A 13,110-nucleotide genomic window follows, 5' to 3' on the forward strand; every position below is an offset into this window, starting at 1 on the left:
TCCTGGAATATTTTATCAGGAATAAAAGTCATCTTTTCCTCAGTTTTCTCTTTTTTAAAATCATATTTATTTAGATATAATTAACATACCACATTATATTAGTTCCAGGTGTATGAGATAGGATTCAGTGTTTGCATATATTGCAAAATGATCACCACAGTAAGTCTAGTTAACATTCTCCATCATACACAATAACAGAATTTTTTTCTTGTGATGGGAACTCATAAGATACACTCTCTTGGCAACTTTCAAATGCAATATAGTATTATAAACTATCATCACCATGCTGTACATTACAGCTCCATACTCTTTTTTCTCATAACTGAAAGTTTGTGTCTTTTGACTCCTTTCACCCATTTCGCTCTCACTCCCCACCAACTGCTTCTGGCAACCACCAATCTGTTCTCTGTATCTATGAGCTTGGATGGTTTTGTTTTTGTTTTTGTTTTAGATTCCACATATAAGTGAGATCATTGGATTTGTCTTTCTCCATCCAGTTTTTTCACTTAGCTTAATGCCCTCATGGTCCATCCATGTTGTCATGAATTGCAAGAATGCATTTTTTTTAAGGATTTTATTTATTTATTTGACACAGAGAAAGAGAGCATAAGCAGGGGGAGCAGCAGGCAGAGAGAGAGGGGAAAGTAGGCTCCCCACTAAGCAGGAAGCCTGATGTGGAGCTCTATCCCAGGACCCTGGAATCATGACCTGAGCTGAAGGCAGACACTTAACCGACTGAGCCACCCAGGTGCCCCTCATTCATTTTTTTATGCCTGAATAATATCCTATTCTACTTATGGCTGAATAATACTCCAGTATCCTATAATATATATTCTAACATTGTAAACACACTGTTATATATCACATTTTCTTTATCCATTCATTCATTAATGGACAGTGAGGCTCTTTCCATGTCTTGACTATTGTAAATAATGCTGCAGGGAACATGGGCATGCAGATAGCTCTTTGAGTTAGTGTTTTCATTTTCTTCAATAAATACCCAGAAGTGGAATTACTGGATCACCAAGCTTCCTCTAAAGCTCACTAGCCACAGTTTTATCACATCGCAAAGGAAATGGAATTACTATGATTCATTTAGACCAAGATTTCTCCACTGTGGCACTATTGGCATTTTGGAGAAGATATTTCTGTGTCGGGAAGGCTGTCTTACAAAGTGTACAAAGTTTAGACACATCTCTGGCCCCTACCCACTAGATGCCAGTGGCAGCCCCCTTTTCATGATAACAACGTCTTTGGACATTGCCACGGAACCCTAACAGGGCAAATGCCTCCAGGTTAAAAAAAAAAAAAAAACCAACACACACACACACAATGATTTGTACTAATCAGCACTCAATCCTCCCTGGAGATGGGAAAGATCATATTCCCCAAGTCAGTATCTGACATCACCAGAGTTCTGTCAGCCAGGAATGAAGCAGAGGGCTTAAGAGGGACAGAGAACATAGCCCTTGGGTCTGACATAGGCAGGAAATTGATAGAAGAGCTAACGGTACTCTCTGGAAGTAAGAAGGCCTCCGAAGAGAGACTGGGAGCTGTCCCAGCATTGGTAACATCAGCCTGTAGACAGGAAGGGGATAGAATCAGCTTTACAGAGGACCTCCGGTTTCCAGTCCTTTGGGAGCCTCTATAAGGACTTTGATTTTAATCCTTAAAAGGCTGTAGTGAAGACACTAAAAATGGGCCATTTGACCCCAAGAGGGTTAAAACAGGATCCATGATATAGACCTTGCAGGAGACAAGACACTTTTTCTTGTTCCATGGATCCTTTTGGCAGTCTGGGGAAGATTAATGGGTCCCTTCTCAGGATAATGTTTTGAACTGCATAAAATAGAATATCAATATTTGTAGTTGTTTTGGGACAGTGCAAGGATGCCAATGAGTTCCTTCTGTCTGAGGACTTAGATGGGAGAAGTGGTTAAAGGGATCCTGGGGGGATTTTCTGCTCCATATAAATTTGGGCTTTCAAAGCCTCCTCAAACTAATTGATTTTTAATTCTTATTTTTCTCATTAAAAATTGAATGTATACTGATGGGGGAAAATTGAGAGAATATAGAAAAGTATAAAGAAAAAATATTGTTCATATTCCAATCACTCGGAAATAATCACCATCAACATTTTTATTGGTCCTTCAGACTTGTGCATTTATATACATATACACATACATACAAAGACATACATAGAGGTACAATTTTTTTCACCAGAATAAGACAGTGCATAATTATTTATCAAATAAAAATTATTTTTTTCATTTAGTAGTTAAGGAACATCTTTCTGCATTAGAAAATAGTAATCTAGGGTCACCTGGGTGGCTCAGTCAGTTAAATGTCTGAATTCAGCTGAATTCAGTTCTGGGGTGGAGCTCCAGCTCGGGGGTCCCTGTTCCGTGGGGAGCCTCCTTCTCCCTCTCTGCTGTTCTTTACCCCACCCCCCACTTGTACTCTCTTCTCAGTCTTGTGTTCTCTCATGCTCTCTCTCTCTGTCTCAAATAAATTAATAAAATCTTTTTTTGAAAAAGAAAATAGTAACCTAGATTGGGGACAGCAAACTGTGTTTCACAAGACAAATCAGGCCCTCTGCCTGTTGAGTAAAGTTTTATTGAAACACAACCATGCCTATTTGTTTACATATTGCTTTCTCATTACAATGGCAAAATTGAGTACTGTTAACCCTTGAACAACATGAGTTTGAACTGCGCTGTCCACTTACATGTGGATTTTTAAAAATAAATATAGTATAAGACTGTTTATGTATTTCTCTTCCTTATGATTTTCTTAATAACATTCTCAATAGTAGTCTATTAGTAGCTAAGTTTTGGGTGAGTCAAAAGTTATATGCAAGGGGCACCTGGCTGCCTGAGTATTTAGAACATGTAACTCTTGATCTCAGGGTTGTGAGTTCAAGTCCCACATTGGGTGTAGAGGTTACTTAAAACTAATTTTTTTTTTAAAAGTTATATGCAGATTTTTACCTCAGAGGGGTTCGGCACCCTTATTCCGTACATTGTTCAAGGGTCAACTATAGTTGTGACCCAGAATGTATGGCCCATGAACCTATCATATTTATTATCTGAAACTTTATAGAAAAGATTTGGGGACCGTGAGCTAGATCATGGATTTTAAAACCTGAGGGTTTATGAATTTGGGGGAAGAAAAAGATGATATATTTATTTTCACTGACTCTAACTGACATTTAACATCTCTTCCAGTTGTTGATATAGACGACAAATCACAGTCATGTTAGCAGTACCTGTGAATTTGTTTCGAGCCTGTCATGCATATCTTGATGTGTTTATGTTTACCAGTACTTTAAAATTATAATTATTAGACCTATTAGATCTTATTTTGTGCCTATAACAAGAATGACATTTATTAGTATATTACAACTTTTTAAATGTCTGATACTTTTATTTCCACATACTGTTTTCTTTGCAATCCTGTGTATTCTGTTTTATACAGTTAAAAACATTATTGTGAGAAAGGATCCATTAGGTTTCTCCAAACTGCCAAAGGGATCCATAGAATAAGAAAAGTTTAAGAATTCCTGATGTAGGTAACTTTTTTTTTTTTTTAAAGTAGGATCCATGCCCAACATGGGGCTTGAACTCACAATCCCAGGACTGAAAGTTGCATGCTCTACCATCTGAGCCAGCCAGGTACTCCTGGCTAATTCTTAATGTAATTAATTAATGTAAGAATTACTTAATGTAATTCTTTTTTTTTTTAAAGATTTTATTTACTCATTCATTCAAGACACAGAGAGAGAGTGAGAGATAGAGATAGAGACACAGGCAGAGGGAGAAGCAGCCCCCACGCAGGAAGCCTGACATGGGACTCGATCCCAGGTCTCCAGGATCATGACCTGGTCCGAAGGCAGTGCTAAACCCCTGAGCCACCCGGGCTGCCCACTTAATGTAATTCTTAATGAAGCTACATAGTATTCCATTGTTATTTAACCAATATGCAATCTATTTCAAAATTTTCATTCCTTTTCTTAAAAAATATTTTTAATCTCATGTTGTACACAAATCTTTATGTACTTGTCCAATTGTTTACTTAGAATGCATCTCTTAAAATGAATTGTTGGATCAATTGTGATACACTTTTTTCTCAAGTCCCCTGATGCTGTTGCCAAACATTTAATAATAACAAGAATGATGGTGGTGGTAATATGAACCTAGTGCTTATTTAGTGCCACACACTATACTAAGCATTTTTTACATAATAGCTAATTTAATCCTCTGAGGACACCGTTATCGTCCCCTTGTACAGAAGAACAAACTGAAACAGAGAAGGAAATTCTCCCAAAGTCACACAGCTGCCAAGTAGCAGAGCTTGGATTTAAACTCAGGCAGAGAGGGGATCCCTGGGTGGCTCAGCGGTTTAGTGCCTGCCTTGGGCCCGGGGCGTGATCCTAGAGTCCTGGGATTGAGTCCCATGTCGGGCTCCCTGCATGGAGCCTGCTTCTCCCTCTGCCTGTGTCTTTGCCTCTCTCTCTCTCTCATGAATAAATAAATAAAATCTAAAAATAAAATAAAATAAACTCAGGCAGGATGGCTTCACAGTTCTCAGTTTCCAGAAGACACTCAGAAAGCCCACTGCAAAGAAGCTGAGATACGATGACAACTCCTTGTCAGCCCAGACAAGACCAGGCAGGGTGAGTATCACAGGACAAAGGAGGAAGGGAACAAGTAGGAGGGATAGTGGAAGGATAATGTGGCACCAGAACAGAGTGGTCAGAGGGAAGGAAAAAGCCCAGATATATGGACATAGATATAGATACAGATACAGATATATATAGATTACAGATTTTCCAATTACTCTGTGTGTGTGTGTGTGTGTGTGTGTGTGTGTACACATGTGTAAATCTGTAAAGACTTCAAATACATTAGGGAATGCCTGGAGCTGGCTGACTGGGGAATCGAGGTGTGCCACTTAAAAGGAATCTCTTTTCAAGGTGAAAGATGTTCTAAAATTGATTGTGGTGATGGTTGCACAGTTCTGTGGATATATTGAATTGTATACTAACAATTATTGAATTGTATACTTTAAATGGATGAATTATGTGGTTTGTGAATTATATCTCAATGATGCTCTTCTCTCAAAAGGGATGTCTTGGGCAGCCCCGGTGGCTCAGCGGTCTAGCGCTGCCTTCGGCCCAGGGTGGGATCCTGGAGACCTGGGATCGAGTCCCACGTCAGGCTCCCTGCATGGAGCCTGCTTCTCCCTCTGCCTGTGTCTCTGCCTCTCTCTCTCTCTCTATGTCTCTCATGCATAAATAAATAAAATCTTTTTTAAAAAAAAAAGGGATGTCTTAGATGTTGTATCTAATCATCTAAGACAAGAAGGTGAATCATGAAGACTGTCATATGATGACCGAAAGAGTATCCAGGGCAGGGAGTCAGAACCCCTCACCTACGCCCATGTGAACATCTGATCCCGCATCCATTAACAGCACCTACACTACCTACTTAGCCCAAAGTTTAGTTGAGATGGTAACATGACCACCTACTCTTTCATGTCACAATTTAGTGATTGCCTACTATGCACCAGGTATTGTTCCAGGTGCTGGGATATAAGAGTGCAAAAATAGGTGCAGTCTGCTCTCAGGAAGCCTTTTGTAGCAGAAGAGACAGTCAGTAACTAATTAAACAAATAAATATAGTGGATAATGTTAAGTGTAAGAAGAAAAACAAAGCCAGGTCATGCATTAGAGAGCAATGGCTCTTACACATACCCAGTAGCACATGATACATGGAAGTGCTATTCAGAAAAGGCTGAAATGATGAAGTGGCATTGGAATGATCTGAGAAATAAGATAAATGAGCAACTGTTATGAACTGCAGAGTATTAAAGAACACTTATTACTACTGATGACATAACTACATATATGTACCCTGTATGACATAACTATAAATTTCAGATTTCTCTTTTTATCAATAATTATATCCGTGATGGACTGAATTGTGCCTCCCCAAAATTCATATGCTGAGGCTCTAACCACCAGTGTGACTGTATTTGGAAACTGGGCCTTTAGAGAGGTGATTAAGCCGGGAGCCTGCTTCTCCCTCTCCCTCTGCCACTCCCCCCACCTCTCTCTCTCAATTAAGTAAGTTAAAAAATTAAAAAGATACTTTGTGCATTTTCATCTGGGGAAGTTATTTTCTCAATGTGCTAACACAGGGTCAACTTTTATAAACATTAATGGACACCCAAGAGGAGAAAATAGTTTCAATATACAAAATACATATTAAATCTTATTAAGTTTATTTTTCAAATTCTCTCATCTATTTATATTTTCTAAATAGTAGATTTGTGAACGTATATGAAGAATGTTTTTACACCTCCCACAACAGCTGCCTCCTATCTATTTCTCCTTCTTTCTGGATCTGTGATAAGTACGTTTAGGTTGTTGACTATTCTCTTTGCTATGGATTCTAACTGTCATCAGTATAAAATTATCTCTTTTGTCCCATTAATGCTCTCTGCCTCAGGTTTTATATTGTCAGAAAATAATTTTGCCATCTCTATGCCTTTTCATTTGCAGTTACCAGAAAAACTTTACTCATCCTTTAATTTCTAAACTTTTCTAATTCCTTATAGGTGTGTATTTTCTTTTGGCACTTTTAACCTCTGTCAATTCATTTTGAAGAGCGTTTTCTTTTTTCCCTTTTTTGGGGGAAGCAGGCAGCACTATTTCATAACTGTGAGTTGTTTTCCTAATCCTGCATCATTTGATTTACAGTTGGTGAAAATCCCTCTGATACTTTGCACCTCATCATCTATCAGAACCGGTTTCTATCTTTTTCATAGTTTTTCTAAGTGTTTAAGGGGAAGTTGACAGATTCTGTGTTAGGTCCTGCAGGCAGATGCCATTTTAAATTAGAGTCTGTATAGCCAAATGTTCATTCCTCATCACAACTTCATAACTGAACCTTGTAACTTAACACAAAAATCACGTCACTGCTGGAGAGTGAACTCCAATCATATATTCACCTTCGTGTCACTCACTCAAGATTCAAATCACCTTCAAGTAAGCCTGATAGAAAACTATTACTAATTCAGGGCAGCTTAACAAGTTGTCACTGGCCTGCCACACACCGGGCTAGTTTTCACTTATGTATTCACTTAACAAAAGGGTATTGGGGGGCACTTGGGTGGCTCAGCGGTTGAGCATCTGCCTTTGGCTCAGGGCATGATCCTGGGGTCCTGAGATCAAGTCCAGCATCGGGCTCCCCGCGGGCAGCCTGCTTCTCCCTCTGCCTACGTCTCTGCCTCTCTCTCTGAGTCTCTCATGAATAAATAAATTTTAAAAAATCTTTTTAAAAAAAGGGGTATCGGACACTCACTTTGTACTGGATACTATTATGGACTCTGGAGATAAAGTGGAGAACAAGACAAAAAGTTTGTGTCCTCATGGAGAATACATTTTAGTAGGAAAAAAAATTAAACAATAAAGAATTTAAAAATAAAGATATAATCCTAGGTAGTGATGGTCACATATAGAAAAATTGACTTAGAGAAAGTAGATGAGGTAGTTATTTGAGGGGAGGTGGTCAGGGAAGTAACATTTGAGCAGAGCCCTGACTGAAGGAAGAGCTAGGGAAGGGTTAGGAACAGAATGATCCAGGCAGAGGGAGCTGCATTAGCACCACAGCCCTAAGACATGAACAGACTATCTTGAATGAACATTAAGATTCCTCTTGCGACGCTCAATCACGATTCAAAGCCCAGTGGCTGCTCTGGGCTCACATGCTCTCCTTCTGGCATCCAGAGAGAGGAAAGCAGGACAATGTGTCATCTCTCTCCGACTTCTACTGTAGGAGGTAGAGCTCATGCCATTGGCGATTCTCCAAATTAGAAAGGGGAGAGCCGCTGAACAAGTGTCTACTACAGTTCCCTCCTTTCACTGTCCAACATGCCTTTTCATACTTATATTTTTAAAAAATATTTCCAACTAATATTATGCAGCCAGATTCCAGACAGCCGCAAGCATCTTTACCCACTTACCAGAGGAAGGCAGCAGAAAGTCTCTTCATTTCCTACTTCCTCATCTCAAAGTCCAGGGTTTGTGCATGAAGGCTATTCTTTTGGATCTCATTATGCAATGTCTGCGCTCCATTGCAAAGTCAACCAATAAAACACATCCTGTATAACAGTGGAACAGGAAGAAAGAAGACAGACAAGAGAAATTAATAAACATGAGCATATATAAATATGCACACATTTTATTACAAAAGGATACCAAAGTAAATACAAGATATTGGAATATTTACAAATGGTTTTTAGTCTAAAATGTTTTTTTAAAAAAAATAAAAATTAAATTAAAAAAATAAAATGTTTTTAAAAATCTGTTACATTTAGGAGACAAAGTACACATTTCAATTAAGGTTGTCAAAATTTTAGATCAAATTTATTTTAATAAAGCTGACTTAGAAAATTAACTACTCACTACTCCTAGTTTAGGGGTATGAACTGATTGATGTCTGATAAGATTAACAGAAGTTGCAACAACAACAAAATATAAGTTCAGTTTTTTCACCTTTTGAAGGATTTAATTTGTTTTAAATTTTAATTCCAATAGTTCACTTAATGTTATATTAGTTTCAGGTGTACAATATGGTGGTTTAACAATTCTATACACTACTCAGTACCCATCATGATGAGTAAATTTTTAATCCCCATCACCTATTTCACCCATCCTCCTACCCACCTCCTCTCTGCTAACCATCAGCTTGTTCTCTACAGTTAAGAGTCTATTTGTTGGTTTTCCTCTCTCTCTTTTTCCCCCTTTGTTGATTTGTTTTGTTGTTTTAAATTCCATATATGAGCAAAATCATATGGTATTTGTCTTTCTCTGACTGACTTATTTCATTTTGCATTATACTCTCTAGATCCATCCATGCCATTGCAAGTGGCAAGATTTCATTCTTTTTTATGGCTGAGTGATAGTCCCATTGTATATACATACTGCATTTTCTTTATCCATTCATCTATTGGCAGACACTTGGGCTGCTTCCATAATTTGGCTAGCATCAATGAAAGGATTTTAAGTATTTTTGATCAAAAGTTCATTGTACATCAAAAGAAACAGCATGTTGGGGTGCCTGGGTGGCTCGGTCAGTTGAGTGTCCAACTCTTGGTTTCAGCTCAGGTCATGATCCTAGGCTCCGTGCTGGGTGTGGTACCTGCTTGGGATTCTCTCTCTCCCTCTCCCTCTGCCCCTCCCCCTTAAAAAAAATAAAAGAAGAAGAAAAAGAAAGACACAGCATGTAAAATTTACCACCAAAATGGTATTTCAATAAATAAGGAAATTGCAACAAGAAACAGAATCCTTTGCAGGACAGAAACTGTTCTCCAAAGTAATTGAACCGTTTTACATTCATACCAGCAATGTGTCAGTTTCTCCATGCTCTTGTCAATACTTATCATTGTCCGTATTTTTTTTTTTATTACAGCTATTTTACTGAGTATGAATTAGCCTCCCATTGTGGTTTTGATTTGCATTTCCCTAATGCCTAATGGTATTAACACCTTTCGTGTATTATTTTTTTTTAAAGATTTTATTTATGTATTCATGAGAATACACAGAGAGGAGAGAGAGGCAGAGACACAGGCAGACGGAGAAGCAGGCTCCATGCAGGGAGCCTGACGTGGGACTCAATCTGGGGTCTCCAGGATCACACCCTGGGCTGAGGCAGTGCTAAGCCGCTGAGCCACCTGGGCTGCCCCCTTTCGTGTATTATTGATCATCAGTATATTTACTTCAGTGAAATATCTTCTCAGATCTTTCAGTCATTACTTAATTGGGTTATTACTGACTTGTAAAGATACAAGTCCTTTACAAGATAGAGATTTACAAACATTTTCTTTCAGTATGTGGCTCATCTGTTTCACTTCTTAACAGTGCCATTTAAAATGTAAAAATTTTTAAAAAAATTTTTTAAATAAATAAAAAAATTTTAAAAAATGAAATGTAAAAATTTTTAATTTTTATGAAGTTCAGCTTATCATTTTTCTTTCCTTTATCAACTGTCCCTTTGAGTGTCCCATTCAAGCATTTTGATTTTTGTTCAAGGAAGACAACACAATTTTGACTAAAAAATACATAATAGATACATTTTTCTTCCCTTCTCACCAATTTTGAAAAAAACCTCATATTATGGTGGCAACACTCTCCTAATGTAGCATCTGCTTTGCAAGGTAAAAAATAGTCACTGGGGAAAACATTTTGTTATCAGGGCACATCAAGCCTGCAGGTCATTATCAGGGTAGTTTTTGCCTATGTATCAATTCATCACCTACCTGTACCTTCCATCGGATTTCTTGGAGAGCTTTGCACCATTGGCTTAGTTCTATAGCACCTGGGGAAATGCTCCTTTTGAAAGCAAAGGTCAAACTATGCATGCTCAGCCCCACTGAAGCTACAATGAGACATCAGAAAATGAGAGACAGTTCTATTTAAGAGCCCATCTGTAGAGCCACACAGGGCTTGAGTCACTGCTGGGAAACTTCTGAGCAACAAGAACTGGAGCAAGTTCTTTAGTGTCTCTGAACCACAGATGGTCCTTTAATGAGATGGTAACAGTTACAGTTAGGCTAGGTTTGACCGTACCCACTAGGCCCTCCAGAAATGTTGGCCATCGTTGTTTTCGTAATTATTATTGCTACCATCAATACTTAACTAGGACCAGCAAGAAAGAACCCCAGCATGTCAGCTCTCAGAAACTCCCTTGGAATCTAGGTTTTAACAATGCTTAGGAAATCAGAGCTATTCCTTGTTACTCGATGTGGCACCTGGACCAGCCGCAGCAACATCACCCAGCAGCTTGTTAGAAATGCCAAATTTCAGGACGCCTGGGTAGCTCAGTGGGTGAACATCTGCCTTTGGTTGAGGGGATGATCCTGGATCCAGGGATTGAGTCCTGCATCGGGCTCCCTGCAGGGAGCCTGCTTCTCCCTCTGCCTGTGTCTCTGCCTCTCTCTCTCCTAAATAAATAAATAAAATATTAGAAAAAAGATATGCAGAATCTCAGACTCTACCTAGATCTGCTGAACCAGAGTCTGGGTGATTTGTGTGCCATTTGTAGTTCAGGAGATGCTAGAATCTTCCTAGCTTGGGGGGAAGAGTGAACACTCTGTGGGGCTCCTCCTCCTTGGACTCTATGCACTGCTTGGCTGCTAAACAATTCTCCCTTCATTTAACTGGTGCTCCTCAAGGAGATCATGGTTTGGCTGAGTTTTTTTTTTTTTTTTAAATCTCCGTAAAGGGGGTTAGAGAGTCCTGTCTTATCTTAGGGGCACCATTACAGTTAATCAGAATTTCTGCCAAGAGGGGGTTTGCTGTGCCCTTTCAAAGAAAAAGATAATAGACAATTAGCATAGACAAGATATGGGCAGATAAGTAGAAGAAGTACATTGGTTTTCCTCTCCTCAGGAATGAATTAACAGGCTGATGAAACCAGCTATCAAAACCCTCAGTTAATCTTTTAAAGAAAGAGTCATCATCTGCTTAAAGAGTTTAAATGTGAAGTATGGCCTTTCAGACGGATATTTGTGGATTGGGGCTCTTTCCAAAATCACAGGCCCTTCTCAAAAAAAAGTCATCTTTTCCAGTATAAATTAATAAAAAAGATAAGACTTGGACTTCACTTAAATGCTAGACTCATCTGTCCCCAAGTCCTTAAAAAGCAGTGCCTCCAACAGGAAAACAGAGTCCCTTCTCGTGTTTTTTTGATTTAGAAGCCCCAGAGAAAAGTGTGGGAAAAATCACACTTGAAAATCACACACTCGGGATTGCATTTTGCTGAAACCAAAACTGGGATTTGCCCAGAAATTTCTCAGATCAAGGGTAGGGAGGAAGAGAACGGGAGGGAGAGAGTTAAATGGTGAATTCCACAAGCAAGGTTTCCCAACGTTTTTTTTTTTTTTTCCCTTAACCCTCTCCCCTATATAAACCAGCAATTAAAACACAGCTGGATAAGCTATAGTAACTGAAGGCAAGGCATATGAAGGCTTTGGGGGCAACTCCTCATCTATGCTGAATCTTGCAGGACAAATAGGAGTTTGGTAGAAGAAGAGGAAATGTGGCCAAGAGGACAATTTTTAAAAATTGAGCTGTAATTAAACAAACTGAAACAAAGCAAAACATCAAGCTCTTAATGCAGAGAACAAACCGGTGGCTGCCAGAGGGGCAGGAGTGGGGGTGGGGAATGGGCAAAAGAGATAAAGGGATTAAGAGGTACCAACTGCCAGTTATAAAACAGGTAAGTCACGGAGACGAAAAGTACAGCCTACGGAACATAGTCGATAACATGGTATGGTGACAGATGGTGACTACACTTGTCGTGGTGAGCACTGAGTAATGTAGAGAATTGTCGAGTCAGTGTGTTCTACACCTGAAACCAATATAATATTGTGTGTTAATTATATTTCAATTTTAAAAAATGAAGTAAAGCTTAAAAAATTGAGCTGTAATTCACACACCACAAAAAAATTGAGCTGTAATTCACATACCACAATCTTTAAAGATACACAGTTTTTTAGTATATTTACAAAGTGGGGCAACCATTACTACCGTCTCATTCCACGATATTCTTCACTCCAAAAAGAATCCCAGATGTCCAGGTGGCTCAGCCGGTTAAATGTCTGCATTTGGCTCAGATCATGATCCTGGGACCCTTGGGACCTAGGCAGGCAACATGCTCCCTGCTCAATGGGGACCCTGCTTCTCCTTCTTCCTCTACCACTAGTCCCTGCTTGTGTTTTCTCTCTCTTTGTTTGTCAAATAAATAAAATCTTAAAAAAAAAAAAACTAATAAAAGTAGACCAAAGGAATCCTTTCACCACGTTGTAGAATGTGCTGGGATTTTGTTTTATTCCAGTATGCTGAGGCCAACAGATCAGGAGACAATTGTCACTGAAAAGATTGTTGCTCACAGTTCCCTGGGGGAGGGGGCATGCCACACCATGCCAGGCTGTACGGGCAAGTACTAGGGTGGGCAGGAGGCAGAGAATGAGGGAAAAGCCTGGGCCAGAGCCTTTACTGTAGTTTTCTTGGCACAGAATGGGCAAGTCAGGGAGGCTGATCAG

This window comes from Canis lupus, chromosome 20, assembly GCF_003254725.2.
Source record: "Canis lupus dingo isolate Sandy chromosome 20, ASM325472v2, whole genome shotgun sequence".
Classification (NCBI taxonomy): Eukaryota; Metazoa; Chordata; class Mammalia; order Carnivora; family Canidae; genus Canis; species Canis lupus.